This window comes from Cheilinus undulatus, linkage group 4, assembly GCF_018320785.1.
Source record: "Cheilinus undulatus linkage group 4, ASM1832078v1, whole genome shotgun sequence".
In the NCBI taxonomy this organism is placed as follows: Eukaryota; Metazoa; Chordata; class Actinopteri; order Labriformes; family Labridae; genus Cheilinus; species Cheilinus undulatus.
This window is the reverse complement of record NC_054868.1, coordinates 3,487,072-3,506,530: the sequence shown is the minus strand read 5'-3', so window position 1 is coordinate 3,506,530 and position 19,459 is coordinate 3,487,072. Positions and strand designations below refer to the sequence as shown.

General features: G+C 41.0%; 1 protein-coding gene across 1 annotated transcript in view; it reads right to left on the bottom strand.

The window, feature by feature from the left end:
• Positions 1–19,459, bottom strand: part of vegfc (vascular endothelial growth factor c) — an 88,527-nt gene that overhangs the window by 68,391 nt on the left and 677 nt on the right. The gene's annotated exons all lie outside the window — the stretch shown is intronic.

The window sequence follows — 19,459 nt, the reverse complement described above, 5'->3', positions numbered from 1 at the left end:
CATACTTCTGACAAACGCAGTATGCAGTATGTATTGCACACTGCGTACTGTGTTCGACAGTAGTATGCAGTATGACTGCCAGTCAGACGTTATTGTGTAGTATGTTTGGCCCAGTTTAGCTGGTTTCCAGTATACAGAAGAACATCATACCCTGGTCAATTCAATTGATAACAACGCCACAGTGTTTTCCATCCATTCACGTACAGAAAAAATCTGGGGGGTGGTTTTATTTGATTTTTCAGGATTTTTATAGCCGTTGCTTTTAGCTTAGCATGTATAGTGCAGTGAAAGGACACAGTTGACAGCACCCTTCCGGCCATTACAAGCCATAACGGCTAAACAAAAACAACAGCGACCCTATTACAGCTTATTTCACTATAGTACATGTTAAAAAGGTAAAGATAAAAAGTAATGGCAATGTTTGTAACTGTCAGCTGCTCCGGTGAAAGCCCCGTCGCTCTCCGCTATTACGAACTCTGATCCAGCGCTTTGCATTGTGGGTAACAGTAGGTGAAGCAGACTGGTCCGATGCATACTGTGAAATTTTCCCAAATCAGTACGTCATCCGGGTATTTTTGGCATACTGCAACTTTCGCATTTGTTCGCATACTGCATACCGCATTTTCTGCAAATCAGTACCATAGACTGTAGAAAGAATTGGACAAACCCCATGTGACATCAGTCATCTGCTTACAATAGGAGGAGTAAAACGGCTTTTGAAGCCAATCCGTGGGTGCTTCCATATTAAAATCGCTGTCTCAACTGAACTTTGGATCAACCTAACGGCCCACCCACTAAGCTCGACTTCCTGTCAGCCTGCTAGCTAGCATTCCGGTTGACAGGAATGGAGCCTCTGCCTGCCGAGCGATCTGTCAATCAAATGAGACGCACCAATCCCCGTGAAGTGAGGTTTATCCTAAATATAACCCAAACGATCGTGGTACAAAAAAAATCACCCCCCGTACAGTGGGAGCACAATAAGACACTAGCTAATGAGACACGTTTGGTGTTTTGAACAGGCTATAAACCAGATTTTTTCTAGTGTCAACACCGGCTGTTTAACATGTGTGCAGACGGAACTTCCGGTTTCCTGCAGCCAGCCTCAAGTGGACAGTCGCGGTATAGCAATTTTTTGCACTTCCGCATTGGTTTCATTTTTAAGGACTGGAGGTTGCCGCCTGATCAGTACACACTGCTAGTAGGCGAATTAGAAAACAGCCTGACTGTCCTGGCTCCTGCACGCCTCTCACTCATTACTGCAATCACCACCCTGCCCTTAAGCTCTGCTCTGCGCCTTCTCCAGCGCCAGATGATTTCCGCATTTGCTACTACGTGTGTTACCTGAGACATATCGCCTTCTCCTCCGTTTTTTCCAGTGCCTTCACGAGTCGTCAGTGCTAGCCTCACTCTCACTCCAGATTCCCTCACAGCCTCACCCCTCTTCGCCTCACGTCTGGAGCCCTCACACCCTTGGATTCCCCTCTCCCTCCACTGCCTGTTTCCTCTCAAATAAATCACTTTAACTGCTTCTCTGTGTCCAGTTCTGCATATTAGGTCCAACATTTAAACCAGGATCCAAGATCCAGGATCAAGTTTTGTACATGGTGCTTTGGGCCCCATTGTGCACTTCATCCCACTCAAAGGAAGGTGAGGGTCCCTGAATTTGGATGCCGTTATTTTGGGGGTCATGGGCTTAAAGTGTGGGAACCCCTGGTTTACACAAGTGTTGTATGATTCTAATGTAAACCTGGGCTTTTTAAATTCAAGGTTCAAGTTTCTTTACCCAATAGGGCTGGGCAATTAATTGCAAATCAGATTGAATTGCAATATGGCATGCTGCAATTTTCAAATTGCTGAAGATGCAATATTTCTTTAACCTGAAATTTGTGTCAAAATACCAGTTAATTTTTTTTTTCTTTTTTTTGCAACATAGCTGTTATACATGACATATCATGCAATCATTCTAGTGGCATATTTTAAGAATAGTGTACACACAAAAAATCCTTTTTTTTATCTTAAATATGAGAATTTCATAAAAATTATCATTCTTTAATACAGCAGTTCATATCCAGTTTGCAAAATGAGTCAAAATCATCACAATTACATATTTTTCACAAATGTTCAGCCCCAGTTTAATCTATTCAAAATTATGTTGGCTATAGTATAGAATGGATTATTGCTTGTTTTTGTTGGAAAATACATGAGATGAGGAACTTAAGAAAGAATTGCATATTAAATTGCAATTGCAATATTGGGTAAAAAAAAAAAAAAATCGCAATTAGATTATTTTCCCAAATCGTTCAGCCCTAGCACCCAAAGAGGTGAATTCCAGCCTGCTGCCATTTCTCTGTAAGTTTTTTATAAACTTAAAAAATCCCAAACACTTTCACTACTTTCAGGACACAGAAAGTAGCTTCACAATTAAGAAAGTTTACATTTTCACAGTTTGAATGCTTGAGAAAAACATGGCCTCTTTGGTAGACTCCGTCTATGCAGAAATCACTACTTGCCCCCCAATGGGTGTTCTCCGCTGCTGCATGGCTTTATCTGTAGGCATGCACCATATTGGATTTTTGTTGATATCCAATATGCTAATTAAGTTCATCCATTATTAATGTCAATACTGCTATGTGATGTGTAGTTCAGGTCTAAGACTTCAGTCTCTAAAAGAGTAAGGAAAGATGGTGAATAAACTTGTGTACTCGCTGATACCAATACCTGCATTTTAAGCAGTATCGGACGTATTTCCGATAATGGTATCGGAATCAGAACAACTCTATTCATAATAAATGCCTTGAATGTGTGTCTGTTTCTAGCAGCAGCCCCCCTGCCTGTGTGTGAAGGTGTTGGAAAAGTGATGACAGAACTCTATAACTGATCTATTTATCTATAATATTTTCTTTTGAAGACACAGCAACATGTCCTCTAACATTATTTAACAGAAGCACACTGCTAATCTTTAAATCAGGATGAACTTTTCACATTATTTCAGAGTGAAAGATCTGTGTTTGGAGCTTCAGACTCTCAGTCAGAGTAGAGACACTTTGCCGGCCCGTCCGCAGAGAAATCACAGAAAAATTCCAACCAAATTATTGCTAATGACACACCACATTCTTCTGCAGACTCCAGGGGCATGTGCAATACGGGTGAGAGACGTAGAGTCACGGAGAGAGAGAGGAGTGAAACAGCAGAATAAACAGAGACCAAGGGATGAGAGATTATGTGGTGATTGGGTCATGATGAGGGCGGTAGAAAGCAGGAAAAAGGACCGATACAGTTCTATTCTTAGCCGTCTTCATCGTAATGAAGTAAGAGTGATGGAGAAACACGACCCCACCGAGAGACTTGGCGAGACAAAGACAGATGCTGGCGTTAGTTCAGGGTCATCCACAGATTACACACAGGTTGGAAACTTCTTGGCGAGATCCACCATTTCCCTTAAACCTATCATCACTTTTCTCCATCATTGAATTTCAAAAATAACTCCCTTATTCGACCCAGAGGAATGTTCTTTATCCCCGCCTGGCCTGAGGTTCTACGGAGGTTTCCTGGAGGGGAAAGTGAAAAGTCATCGCTGAAACATAACTCAGACGGAAAAGTGGAACACTCACCATGAACAAGAGAACGTAAAACCAAGAGGAGCAAGATGGTTTTTATAAGAGCTCAGCAGGAAATACATCCCAGGTCTGATCCTGGATAACACCAGGGTGTTACATAAAAGCTGGCACGCTAACAGAGACAGCTTTGGAAAGGTCAGAGCTGTTATTGATCAGACATATTTGTGGCTTATCAAAGATTATTACAGATGTAGCTGTATCCAGTGTTTCCTCTAACCTTCACCTCCCCAAATCTAAGTATTTACTTGTTTTATTTCAACAGAACATGAGCGTCTTCTCACTGTTTTGTTGTCCAAAACCGGGTCTCATCTTTGACACGATCACACTGACTGAGATTTCCTTTATGGCACAGGTGTCAAACTCAAGGCCCTGGGGCCAAATCCGGCCCTCAGAACAGTTAAATCTGGCCCACAAGATGATCTCATATTTCTGTTCTAACTGGCCCGTCAGTCTGAGGTCTGCAGATTTCCTCAAGTACAAAAATGTGAACGTATCCTGATGATTTAAGATTTCCTTGTAAAGTCACAAAATCTAAAAAAGTAAGAAGTAAAAATATTAAGATAAGAAGTCAGGGATGTGGAAAATGAAATTAAGCTGTGTTTTAATTTCTAACTATTAATTTAGCATTTCACGATTAGAACTCAAACTTAGGATTTTGACTTTTAATTTCATACTTTGAGCATTTTAACTCATAATTTTGACTTCTCATATAATATTAGAGCTTTAAGATTCACAATTCTAAATTTTAAGTGATATTTTGACCTTTTAAACTAATCATTTTGTATTTTACCTCATATTTTCAACTCCAAACTTTGACTTCATAATCCCCCTTTTACTAGGGGTGACCTGGAATAGTTGGCAATTCGACGATTTGATTCGGAGGAGTCTGATTCGACTATGAACCTCATAGTTGAATGTTGTTATGTAACCAAGATCGTACCATTCTGACTACATGGGGCTGCTAAGCCTGAGTTTCCGTTAGCCAGCATTTGCCGGTCCTTGGCCAGTAAAAGGGCGGAAGTCTGTCAGATAAAAATATAACCAGTCAAAACGTCAGAAAACGTGCAAATGACCAGATAAGTAAATACTGAACACTTGCATATTATATTTTGTGTAACCTAGAAGATATGTTGCGAGAATGTGTTAATATAAACTAAAAGTTGACTTATCTTACTACATCTACTGTCCTGCGGTGCTGGGGTTGTTTATCTCCTCAGACGGCAAGCGCATGGCTAATTATGTATGCACGATGACATCAAAGCAAATCTATCTCTCTGCATGTGCTCAGTATTGCCGGAGACTCTGCAGGGACAGTTTGACCGGAGCTTTCTCCTAAAGCAGAATTTTAGTCTAAGTGAGGTTTTCCTGGTTAACCAAAGGCTTAATATCATCAGCGGTATGGAGGGATTTTGTCATCGCTGCGGGTAATGAAGAGGCTGAAACAAAGGGAACTGTATAGCTGAGCGTCATAAGCACCGATGCAGCAGCAGAGAGAAAGAAGCCTACGCCGAGCAGAGTTGTAGTGGACTTCAATAAACTACCTATGACCAATCCTCAGATAAAGTTGGATTGTAGTCAACACAGAATCACATCATGCAGAATGGCATGGACTGCTTGGAGCTCATAACGAAGGCTCTGTCTCTCTTCAACGTAGCTGGTTGTTAATGCTCGGGATGTCCTGGCTAATTAGCAGAAGCAGTCTTCAATAAGCCGTTAATGAGAGGAGGACTGGACCGGACTATCTGCTGTGGAGCTTTTGTCTTTTCGGGACTAGTCCAAATAAACCAGGATGGTTGGATTTCCAGCTTTAGCAGAGGTTACAGTTATATCATCATGAGGACTGATATTAGCAACTGATGGTAAGACTCATTTTTCATTTGAAATGTAGAGTTCTAACGCAGTGTCCAGTTAGAGCACAGGGGAGTTATGTTTGGATGCTTCGTTGTTGTCAGTGTAGGATGGTGTTTGGCTGTTGTGAGCTCCTAAGTTATCGTAGCCGCCAATGTGCTAACAGGCTAACGGTGCTAATGTGAAGCTAACTGTTGTTGTTTATGAATTTAACGTGGGTGTATATTGTGTAACTGACTGCGTGTGTAAGGAAAAGCACGCAGCTTTCATTTTGATACTTGAAACCACTTACACAAAAAATAATAAGAGAAAGTCTGTGTGCAGTCATTTCAGAATATCAGATTTATGCGTTTTGCTGCTGTTAATGCAGCAAAATAATGTTAAAGCAAATGTCGTAGTTATTCTAAATGGCTGGAATTCTTGAGGACTGCCGGTCATTTTGACTGGGGACAAAAAAGTCTAGCGGAAACGCTGTTTGACTATTAGTCGACTAAAGGCAAAATCTGAAGAATCAGATTTGACTTTGAAAATCCTCAGTTGAAGACACTTCTACCTTTTACACTCACAATTTAAAATTTTGAATCATATTTTGACTTTTAATTTCATGATTACAAATTTTATTTCATATATTGACCTTTAAAACTCACGATTTTGACTTTCTTTCTAATAGATTTGCCTTTAAAAACATAATTTTTCAATTTCAATTTCATGTTTTGACCTTTTTGAACTAATACATTTACTTTTCACAGATTGTGAGCCTTTAAACTTTAGTTTTTAACTTTTTAAATGGCAAAATCATTTATCAGTAGTGCTAAGTTTTTTTCTTTTTCGTATTTTATTACAAGTGCAACAAGGTTGACGGTTTATGGTTAAAAAAGTGACCCTGTTGGGCCCTCAGGTTAGACCTGAATCCAGAATCCGGCCCCTGCTGTGATTGAGGGCGCTTTCACATTAGCCCCAGTTGTTTCGCACGATTCCTCCCCCACCTCCGTCCCCCCTCTGGCTTGCTTTCACACTAGCAATATCGATCTGTGCCCGGGGCCACTTGTGTATTTACTCAGTCTGAAACAGCAGGTGGCGGTATGCATGTAGCTGGTTTACAATCTCGCAAAGAAGGATAAAGAAGAAGAAGCTACCATGGCAACCACTGAGGTCATGACCTGAGTGAAGATTGTTTTTGTTTTGACCCTGCAAAAAGTCCATCCTGCGGCCATGGATGATTTAAAATCACTTTTTAAGATGCCAGCAACTTTGCTCTTCATATCTGCACATCTGCTACAGCTCAGAGGATAAAATGGGCTCGCACTGCGCAGGTACAGCGGTTTTTTAAGGTGACAGGAGGCTTTCATTGCCTTTGCATCTCCTCTCACTGACTCAAACTTGTGTTCATCTGTAAGGTGAGTCACAACAGACTGTTTATTGGCTGGATTCTGATGACTTCCACCCTTTATTGAGGAAAAATGTCAACAAACTGCCACGCCGTGGAAAGAAGTTTAACTTTTACGATAAAGTCGTAAAGCTGATTTGATGCTCTGTCCCAAGCGTGGTTGCATTCACATCTCATCTGAACTGTGCCAGAGTCCACTTGAACCGCACCCGAGACCACCTCTCCTAGTGGGCCCGGGCCTGGTGCCTGGGTACGGTTCATATGCATTCACACTATCAAAACAAACCAGACTTTGGGCTCAAGCGCACTCGGATCCGGGACCGAGCCCCTTGTGTGAAAGCACCCTCAGACTGACACCCCTGCATTAGTGCCTATGGCGTGGACAGCCTACACTTCTGGAAAGTAGAGCGAGGTTTTAGAGCAACATTTGCTCCCATCCAGACAACGTATCTTTCAGAGAAGACGATGCTAAACCACATCCATCACAACAGCATGGCTTCACAGAGTCCAGGTCCTGAACTGGCCTGCCTGCAGTCCAGACATTTCACCGATAGAAAACATTTGGAGCATCAGGAAAAAGAAAATCTGGCAAAGAAGACCCAGAACTTTTGAGCAGCTAGAATCCAACATTTTCATTTCATATTGCTGTAATTTCTCCAACAATACTAACCTCAGGGTTATGGTGCAGGAACGTCAGACTAGAGATATTCACAAGTTTCAAACTTCAGATGAAACTGCAGAAAAATTTTTTTAATATAAACCTCCCTGGGGGCTGAAGGTGGCCAATAAAAACACATCTTTCCAAATTACTGGTTTCAGTACCCCATAGAGTCTGAACTTTGAGGCCCTTGCTGTATTGCATCGAGTGGTGAAGCCCTTCCGTTAGGTAATAGTGAAGATTACAATCCACCAGCTCTGTTATTGTGAAATATCTGAGGCAGAACCGATACTTTGATAAAACTTATAACCCTAATGACGCAAAAGTAAAGTCCTGGAGCAGGTCCCAAAGGTCAAATGAAAACTGACGTGGAAGCCAATGAAAACACAGAGGAGAGGTGAAAACAGAGAGGAACTACGAGGGAAGTCATGAAGACAAATGGTGCTGATCGGGCCTCATTGGAGAGGCTGATGGGGGATTTTTCCCCATATCGAGCCAAATGTAGTAAGTCAAACGAGTCAGAGGCTCTGGACTGAACACAAGCAGCTCTGTAGTGTGCCTGTTGATCTGTCACATACAGTACAGTCAGTACATGTCAGGACTCAAACATGTTATTTTTGGATCAAGCTCTGCATGATTCGTTTGTGTTCTGACCCCCTGCACAGCACTAACTTATTAAGCTGTCATCACTCCCCCTTAAAAAAACCAGTGACACCCCACATGCGTCTTTATGAGACTGTAGTATGCACAATATTTCATAAACTATTAGATCAATTTAAAAGCTTGCTACAAGGATTCAACAACCTCCAGGATACAAATGCTAACAAGTAAATAAGATATTAAGTTATTGTTTTATTTAAAAGATCACTCCCAGCTTATGCTGACCTCAGAGAGTAGATGAATTGTCCAGGTTTCATGTCTGACATCAGGTGGGTCTGTCTGCAAAGCTTCAAGCTGATACACTTATCCTGGTCAGGGAACAATCAGGCCAACTCAGACCGACTCTCCAGAAGACTTAAACACTTCAGGAGAGTCGTTCATGCGCCAGTTTCCTTTAAAAAGACAGGTCATTGTTTTTGGTGCACACCTACAGTGTCATATGTGCTCTGACTGACTATCATAAATGTGACAGACAGAACTATGCTGCAACAATGAAGCAATAAAATGCTTAACTATCTGGAATTAAAAATGTTTGCAACAAATTTATTGAGTGATTCATTGTGTGCCGAGATTTTTGAGAGGGACCTGGATGCAGCCGAGGACCTCAAATTCACACCGGAAGTTGGACGAGCGTCGCCATATCTTGTCTGCTAATACCGGAAGTCACTTGAACTGAGCATCTTCTTCGTTATTTTCTTCTTGCATTGCCGCCATATTACTAGTGGCAAATCCGCCACAGAAGGAAATAGACAAAAAAACAGGTGAGTTTCCAGATAAACAAGCACAGTGATTACATTACATTAATTTATTGAATCAATTTATGATCCAAATTTATGTATCACAGAACACAGACACAATATGGGACAGGAAATTGGCTCACTGGCCTGATGTCTACACCGCCGCCATGTTGCCAGAGGCAGATCTGCTACGTAATGCAATACAAGTAGAGAGTAACCTGACACGCAAGATGGATTTGTATGATACCTCCATCTGGGAAAGCTTCAATAGGAAAGTGTCAAATGATAGTTATTTACTTGCATTCCTGAACAGAAAAATGAGTTTTAGTGGTTGAATGTTATGCTTGATTAATTTCTGACTTTTCAGAGAAGCCCAGCCCGTTACTTTGATAAATTTGTGATTAAGAGAAACCACAAGGAGAAATCTGCATCTACAACATTTTCCCCATGATGGACAGGTTCATGCAAAAGTCAGAATCTAATAAAAAAGTTCATTTTTTTTCTTGTGATTTACTTCAGAATCCTCAGAATCCATCTCAAAGACAGTGAAACATTTCAAGATGTAATCTTGATGATTACAGCTCACAGAAATCTTGAAGTCACTTCCTCAAAATATTAGAAGGTTATGGTCTAATTTGCAAAAGGTTTCCTCAGCCTTCGTTCTCACTCTGGTTCAGTGCACACAACCACAATCATGGAGAAGACTGCTGACTTACTCTCATCCAGGAGACACCCTCCATGAAGAGGGTAAGCCCCAGCAGATCACTGCTGAAAGGAGCACAAGCAACAGGGATGAGCTCGGCCTTCAGAGGATTGTCAGACAAAGCAGATTCAGGAACTTAGGGGAGTTTCACAAGGTTCAGACTGAGGCTGAAGTCGGTGGATCAAGAGCCACCACACAGACAGGTCCAGGAAAGGGACTACAAGTGTGGTATTCTTATGCCCCATTTACATGACATTTTTGTGTGAAAGCGTAAAAGTTTTGTAGTGTTTTGGCTGTCCGTTTACACGGCAATGGTGTTTTGGTGCCTGAAAACAGAACTTTATGGAAACAGGCTCCAGGGTGGAAGTTTTTCCCACATCCTCGTCTTTGTCTCTGTGTAAACAGGGTTAACAGCACTTTCTGAAAACGAACATGCACACTGCGGCTGCAGTAAATATCCACGCGCGAGTAGGCTTATAACACATGCGCAGACGGGTAGCCCAAAACAAAGATGGCCGACACCAGTGTACTGTTCGTGCTCCTCACTCTTTTGAATTTAACTGTACTTCTCCAACAAAGTGTTGATTTACATCACCATCACTTGGATCAGCGGAGACGTATTTTGTGTCTGCACTGGATTCTCACTCGACCCATACCCCTTTCGACAGCGTATGGGTCAAGTCGGAATCTGGTGCAGGCACGAAAATCACACCGCCATCTACTGGCCTGGCATGTATACTACATCGTTTTTGGCAGTCTCCAGTGAATGGAGATCATTTTGAAAAGGTTGCTGTCTGAACGTGGAACATTTTGGAAACGAAAACAGAAAACGAAGCAAAACGTCGTATGAACATGGCATCAGTGTGGAGCCGCTCCTTAACCATCAACGTCATTAGCATCTCTTGGACTAAGACAAAAAAAGAGCTGGACTGTTGCGGGCTCAGTGGTCAAAGTCCTGTTTCAGAAAACAGTCGAGTTTCAATTTCATCTGGAAATCAGATTCCAGAGTCTCAGAGTCTGGGGGAGGATCAGAGAGGCCCAGAATCCTTTAGATATTGAAGTCCAGTGTTTCCAGTCTGCACAGTAGTGAGGGTCTGGGGGTCCATGTCATCTGCTGCTGTTGGTCCTCTGGTCTTTATCAAGTCCAGAGTCCACGCTGTCAGCCATCTACCAGGAGGTTTTAGAGCCCTTCGTGCTTCTATCTCAACTTTATGGAGATACTGATCTCCTTTTCACTTGCCCACGGTGAAGCCAGAACTACATAAACTGGTTTCCTCACCATGGTATTGCTGTCTTTGACTGGCAGGCCAACTGGTCAGACCTAAATCCCGTAGAAAACCTCTGGGGAAATGTCAAGAGAAAGATGAGAGACACCAGACTGACCTGGGCTTCATAACACCCCAGCAGGACTACAGACTGGCTAGATTTGTGTAAAAGGAGCTTGAACCTTAATTTGAGACATATCTTTATATATTTTTATGTAAAGCAGTCAGTCCAGCAGGTTGGATGAAAATCCTGTTTCTTAATCCTTTAAAGAGCAGAGATGAGCTGCTATCAGATAAATACTTTAGAAAAAGCTTTAAAGGTGGAAAACGGGAGCTGTGAGAAAAACTCATCATCCCAATTAAGAGTTTACTGAGATCAAATGGCTGCATGTTACTGCTTAGCTCTTATCCCCGCTCCCTCACACACAGATTTGACCCCGCTGACACCTGCCATCATTGGCTCTTTTCTCTGGCTAATTTGAAAACAGTCCGTCCTAATCCTCCCCCCTGGAAAAGCTTCAGTCCTCCCTCTCTCTCTCCCTCTGTTTTCCTTCCTCTCTCGCTCAGTTTCTTTAGCAGTTCGGGTCAATTTAAATCTGCTCTGCTGGCATGACATTAAAGCCAAGTAGGTTTCAATGGTGAATCAATCCAAATCTGGTTATAAAACTTGGCAGACGGATAATAACCACGGCACAAAAGCAAGCCTGTGTGTGTGAAATGGTGGGTCCATAATGTGAAACATTAAAAAGTCTGAAACCTTCGGTAATGTCCTGACACCAAAACAGATCATTATCATCTGGAAAATTCCCGCAGGGACATATTGGACTCAGACTCTCTCCCTGATCGCTGGTATTGGTGCACAACTCTCACATGCAAGGGGACAGACTGAGACATTCTTCGGGGTTATTCCAGTTATTTCTGTTTACATGTGTCTGAGGTTTATAGAATCAGTTTCAGGATAGATGGATTTGTTTTTTTTCCCTTCAGGATATATTACACCTAGTGATGCACGATAACTATTCTTCTGAACCGATACCGATAACCGATAATTTCATGCTCCTGATGGCTGATAACCGATAAAAACCGATATATTTTTTCAATTGTTGATTTAACAAAAGAAGTTTATTTGATGTGTTTATGCACATCTGGGGGTAAGAAGGGGTTAATATGTAGTGAGCAAATATATTTATAACTAATTTTAACTAATATCACTCGTGTTTTTCAAAAAACAAAGAACTATTCTGACTTTATAACTCTTATTATAGTTCACTTTTCTTAGTTAAACATTTGTGTACCAAGTACAGCATACACAAACAACTGACAGATGGTTTTCCCCCTTAAAACCAAATGATAACAGGCTGTTATGCTTAACAAATGGAGATATTTGGGGGTCTGTTTGTTTTTTTGCTTAAGCCAGCATGAAAGCAAGCTGATGTTTTACATAAAGATTAAAAATATGAACTGGCGTAAGTAATATCAGAGATAGGATAAGAATGTAAAGTCCACCGTGGTCTGTGGCTAAACTTCTGTTCACAACGTCGATCAGACTGAATGAAACCACGTCAAACAGAGCAGGCAGGTACATGTCCATGAAAGTAGCGATTGATCAGGAGACTGTAAGACTGACTTTGTTATTATAACGTTGCGACTTTTGGCTCTGGCAAACTTTCTGCAGTTTTCAATGCCTGCTAATGACCGCGGCCGAGGCTAGTGGCTGCTGCCGCTTCGTTTTAATGTAGTTAGGATGATGACTCTTCAGTGACTTATAAGATCCGTCGAGGACTTCTTTGTACTCTGCGACCTTTGCAGGGCAAATTCTACACACACAGTCATGTGTCCCTCCCCATAAATACTGAATAACGCCACCGTGTTGTTAGCATTTAAGCACAGGGGCTGCTACTTTCTCTTCTTCTTTGGTACTTTAATAGCAGGTCGTGTACTGCGGCGCCACCTGCTGTTTCGGAATTTGTAGTCTCGTGAGAAAGAAAACAAACGCCAGCACTCCCGTTCTGACAAAAATATATGTTATTGGGGCTCGTCGTAATGATATCGGCCCGATAAGAATGACGTAATAATTTCCTGTTATCGGCCCGATAACTATCGGGCCAATAGTTATCGGCCCGATAGTTATCGTGCACCCCTAATTACACCCATTCCAAAAAAGCTGGGGTGCTGTGTGAAATGTAAAAAGTGTAAATGTAAAAAAAAATGAATGCACTTGGAGCGCGCAGATGGTCGAGCGGTTTAAGGCTCACACCACGGCTTCAAATCCAGCCTGTGGCCCTTTACTGCATGCCTCTCCCCACTTTCTTTTCCGAGTCTATCCACTGACCTCCTCTATCTAATAAAGGCATGAAAAGGCCCAAAAAAATCAATCTTAAAAGAAAAAAAAAAAGGAATGCACTGATTTTCCAATCTCATAACTCTATAATATACCCACAATAAAAAAAATAAACAACATAGCAGATGTCAAAACTGAGACATTTTATCATTTCATGAAAATTATTAGCTCATTTTGGATTTGATGGAAACAACACACCTCAACAAAAGACTGGACATGGCAACAAAAGTCTAGAAAAGTGGTACTCATGCAGTGTTAATTTCGTCGACTAAAATTTTGACAAAAAAATGTTCAACAGCCTTTTTTCCATGACTAAAACTGGACCACAATGTAATTTAGTTTTCATCTGACATTCACAATCCAGGATATTTCCCCCCTGTTGGTAAATCTGTTAAAAAAACAATGCATGTGTGTCTATTCCACCTCAGCTGTAGAAAGCAGGGACCCCAGGTTTGGCAGAATGCAAGAATGGTCTTCTTGCAGTCCAGACCTTTCACCAATACAAAACACATGGAAAACACATGAACTTTTTTGAGATGTGTTGCTGCCATCAAATTCAAAGTAAGCCAGTGTTTTTCATGGAATGGTTAACTGTCTCAGTTCCAGCATCAGATGTTGTTTCTGTTCTATTATGGATAAAATGAGATTTGACCATCATTGACTTCTGTTTTAATTTACATTTCACACAGCGCCCCAGCTTTTTTAGAATGAGGGTTGTATTTACATGACAGAAATAAAGGTGCATTTCTTGGGTACATCAGACGTGTTTTGCTGTTGTTAATCTTTACCTGAGTCTGGGCCATGGTCACTTTTCCAACATTTTACTTGTGATGAGCACAGATCAGACCAATCAGAATCCTCACTGTTGTCTACAGCAAATACATTTAAACGTAGAGACAACGTCCCCCTTTCCATACATGCTTTTCCCCAGCTGGTGCTACTCTATTTTTGCCTTAAGTCTGATTTGTGTGGCCTTGAAAGAGACTGAAACTGGTTAGATCGAAATGACAACTCAATTCAGGGCAAAAAATTAACACGGAGTCATGCTGTGTCGTTTGCAGATGAGCCGGTTCTAGAATGCTCCTTTAGTGAAAGGTGAGAGCTGGCTCCCATTTGAGAACTGCTCTCCTCTACAGGTCCATTTTTGTTATTTCAAAGACAGAATTAATGGCACTGAATGAAGCAAAGATTGGGAACCAAAAGGCCGCTCTTATTACCGAGTTGAGACAAATAATCCAGCTCTCAAAAACAAGCTGCACTACCTGTCAAGCCAAGTAAATCTGGATGAACTTAAGTGAAAGCATGGATTTAAAGCTCTCAAATGGAAATTAAATCTCTGTTAATGCATTGTGTAAAAGCGGTCAGAAAGCTACGGATCAGTTGTTTTAACAGTGTTGTCTTTAAACTGGCTGTCCTTGGATTTTTCTTCTTTATTTGTTTAATAAACTGGATTTAAGTGACATAATCCCTGAAATTACAAAATATGGTAATATCACTATCATTATCAGTAAAGTTGGAGTGAGGCATCCACATTCTCTCAGTTGTGACGGACTAAAGTTGTAAATCCAGACCTCCATTCCCTGTTCATCAGGAGTTGAGCTGGAATCACCTGTTACCAATCAAGCCTCCACACCTGCTGCTCATCTCCAGTCACAACACTGCTCTGCAAGATAAAGCCAGCTCAAACTTCCTCTACATCCCCACATTGTCTGTTTACACACAGCTTAGGCCCATAGTAAGTGTTGAAGATTGCCTTTAAAGGGGACATATTATGCAAAAATCATTTTTTCAGGCTTTTCTAACAGAAATGTGTGCCCCTGACCTGTCTACAATCCCCCATAGTACCAGAAAAATCCATTCCCTCCCCCCTCTCTTTCTCCAACTTTCAGAAAATTTGTGCTGAAACAAGCCGTTCTCAGATTTTCCCCTCATGATGTCATATGGGGAGTTAGCCCCACCCCCAGGTTTAGTTGGCCCTCTCTGCTTGGAAGAAAGTCCCGCCCTCATCTCCTGATCCTTCTCTCAGCAGCTCGAGAGAGCCACATCCATTTCCTGAGAGGGGGCGGAGTCAAACAGCTCAGTAACATTTAAAGCCACAGACACAGAAACAGCTCATTCTGAGCAGGGCTGAAACAGAGGGGTTTTTAGACATGCAGAAATCCAATACTGGAGTGTTTTTTCAGCAACAAACTTCACAGGCATGTTTTGAGGACCTATGAGGACAATACAAACTTGTCTTAAAAGGGTAAAATATGTCCCCTTTAAAGTAGCTCTGTCACCCAGCCTGCAGATTTCTGTGCACCAGTTCTCTGCGGCTCTGCTCTTGGCTTCTAGACTCCTTCACATCTCTGATGATTCATACCAGGAAACTACAGCCTCCGCTCACTCCCCTCAGACTCTGCAGTAAGCCACTGCAATACCTGACCCTGCACAAGAACTTCAGCTCCTGTCAACCCGCTTTTGTCTCCGTGCTGTTGGTCTAAACATGTTCATTACAATGGTTCAACTCTTTATAAAGAAAGAAAGATGGAAAATGAAGTGTTCTGGTGCTTTTCAAAGGAAGCTCTACCTTTCCTTTGGACAAACGCTGGTTTGACAGCTAGCCAAGTTAACTTGAAGCAGCACGTCATGTCAGTATGATAAACGGGGCTATAATAACGGCTGCAAGCTGAGACTGAGAGGAAGTTGGCCGTGATGTTGGCAACAATTGGCTAACCTATGGTATGATTTTGAAAAGAAAACAACTCATTGCTGTTCTTTGTTCTTCTTTTAACAAAGAAATGTCGTCAAGTTCTGATAAAACTGGCACTTTAGCAGCATCCACACTAATGTCTTGTTATAATTGCACTGGCCTCTTGTCATTGCTTTCTCACGTCACGATTCTGCTGCGCCCAAAAGTACTTTGAGCCTTGCAAGATGGATTCACCAGTGAGAAACACGGAAACACGCATATCCATCTGCTCTGCAAGGTTAGCCCTAATCACTGCTACAAAAAAGTCCAGAAACTCTGTGATCTTTAGTCATGTTTTTAACTGAGACAGAGACAGTGTTAATTTTGTCGACTAAAACTATGACTGAAAATATTTGTCAACAGCCTTTTTTTCATGATGAAAACTAGACTCTGACTATTAAAATTGATCTGTGATGACTAAAACTGACTTAAAGTCAGTTTAGTTTTTGTCAAGATGACTTAGACTAGACTGAAATGTAATTTAGTTCTCGTCCGACATTAAAAATCCAGGATATTTCTCCCCTGTCGGTAAATCTGTCAAAAAACATGCGTCTGGATCTATTCTGCCTCTCAGCTGTAGAAAGCAGGGACCCCAGGTTTGGCAGAATGAAGAGAACACACTACCATGATTTGGTACCAGATTTAGGCAAGAGGATAAATGCTTGGACTAAAAGTAGAGACTAAAATGTGAGGATTTTTATGGACTAAAACTAGACTAAAACCAAAAAGTGTAGAAATTACTAAAATGTGACGAAATCTAAAGGACATTTTATGTAAAGACTTAAACTAAAATATAAAATAGCTGCCACAATTAACACTGGACAGAGAGAAATATCTAAATTGTACAAAAAATGGGTGGCACCTATGAGGAGGGAGGGTTTCCAACAAGGCTTGGCCAAAAGTACTTCTATAATTCTGCAAAACACTGCCAATGCACTTGTGCAATTTAAAGAGCGCTCTCTCTTTTGGTTTAAAACTGAAGATCAGAAGATTACTCACACCGCTTTCCACATTATTATGCAAATGATATTTTTCTCTGATTTTCCTAAATATTAATGCAAATGACAGTCAGAGTATTTTTCAAGTCATTCAAATGTTTTTGAACAAACTTCATAATGATAAGTTTTTGTTTTTTTTTAATTAAAACCTCAAAATGCACTGTTCCACTTTTTTAAGCAAAACAGAGTTTTAAAAGATTTCGTTGGTTGTAAAGAACTGAAAATGGTCATTCATTGAATTTGCAGCATTAGGAGGTCATATTTACTGAAATCAAAGCTATTTCAATTAAAAACATCTTAACAGGCAAAGTTCCATGTTAACATAGAAGACATCTGTGGCTGATTCAGAGCAAGGATTGGTTCGTGCAGATAAAGTCATAATGAGGAAGGTTTCTGACGGACAAATTCATCAGATTAAGAGAGCAGCTGCTAAAATGTCATTACAAAGCAGCAAACAGGTATTTGAAGCTGCTGGTGCCTCTGGAGTCCCACCAACCTCAAGGTGTAGGATCCTCCAGAGGCTTGCAGTTGTGTATAAACCTACTATTCAGCCCCCCCTAACCAATGCTCACAAGCAGAAATGGTTGCAGTGGGCCCAGAAATACATGAAGACTCATTTTCAAACAGTCTTGTTTGCTGATGAGTGCTGTGCAACCCTGGATGGTCCAGATGGAGGAGTAGTGGATGGTTGGTGGATGCCACCATGTCCCAACAAGGCTGTGATGTCAGCAAGGAGGGGGCGGAGTCATGTTTTGGACTGGAATCACATGGAGAGAGCTGGTGGGCCCCTTTAGGGTCCCTGAAGGTGTGAAAATGATCTCGGCAAAGTATATAGAGTTTCTGACTGACCACTTTCTTCCATGGTACAAAAAGAAGAGCCGTGCCTTCTGTAGCAAAATTTTCTTCATGCATGACAATGCACCATCTCATGCTGCAAAGAATCCCTCTGTGTCATTGGCTGCTATGGGCATAAAAGGAGAGAAACTCATGGTGTGGCCTCCATCCTCCCCTGACCTCAACCCTACTGAGAACCTTTGGAGCATCCTCAAGCTAAAGATCTATGAGGGTGGGAGGCAGTTCACATCAAAACAGCAGCTCTGGGAGGATATTCTGACATCCTGCAAAGAAAATGGCTTGAAAAATACTCTGTCTTTAGCAAAATAAGAGAAAAATGTCATTTGCATAATAATGTGGAAAGCAGTGTAGATGCATGGATGATTAAATGAATGGTGATTTAGCTACTTAAAACCCATGGTATTTAGGAGAATAGAATGTTTTGAGAACCTCAGTATACAGACATGTTGTTAATGTTTAGTATGACTTAGTGTGTAGTTTGTCTGCACTTTGCTTAATCATCAGTTCCATCCATGTTTTCAGATATCTGCAATCTAGACAGTGTGTAAGAGAAGCCTAAAATGTGTTAAAGAAAATAAATAAGCCAAGATTTGGTGTCAGGGACTTTTATTTCTGTTGATATCCAGGAGGTATCATTATTACGACGGAGTATTAGGGCCACACAAAGAGGAATTTTTTTTTTTTTTTTTTTTTTTTGACATTACGAGAATCAAGCCGTAATGTTATGAGAATTAAGTTGTGATATTACGAGAAAAAAAACATAATATTATGAGAATAAAGTCATAATATTACGAGAATAAAGTCGCGATATTACGAGAAAAAATTCGTAATATTACGAATATAAAGTCATAATATTACGAGAAAAAAATTGTAATATTACAAGAATAAAGTCGTAATATTCCAAAAAAAAAAGTCACAATATTACGAGAATAAAATATTACGAGAAAGAAAGTCTGCTGGGGCGCCACCTCTGTTTTTTTTTTTTTTTTAAGGTTTATTTTTGGGCATTTTGTGCCTTTATTTGATAGAGGAGAGGACAGTGGATAGAGTCGGAGACAGGGAGGAGAGCGGGGAGAGACATCCGGTGGGGGGCCTCAGGCCGGATTCGAGCTTGGGCCGCCCGCGTACATGGGGCGCGTGCGCGCCTTATCCATTCTGCCACCTGTGCCCCTAAAATGAGCAATGTTGAGCATCTTGTGCAGCTATACTTTAGTATCGGTTTCACAAATAAGGAACTACTTCATCTTTTGGTACATCAGCATCAAATTATTATCAGAATCAGGACAATACTCCGTTGTAGATCCGCAGCACCGCGGCAGACTGTCTTTCTTGTAAAATTTTATTCTCATAATATTACGACTTTATTCTCGTAATATTACAACTTTTTTCTCATAATATCACAAGTTTTTTTCTCGTAATATCACAACTTTTTTCTCATAATATCACAAGTTTTTTTCTCGTAATATCACAACTTTTTTCTCATAATATCACAAGTTTTTTTCTCGTAATATTATGACTTTTTTCTCGTAATACCGAAAAAAAAAATTGTTTTATTCTTGTATTTCTTGTCTCTTCGTATGGCCCTAATACTCCGTTGTACATTATAATCTGATTTCTACTAATATAAATTATCCTAATCTCATCAGAATGACTCCCTAT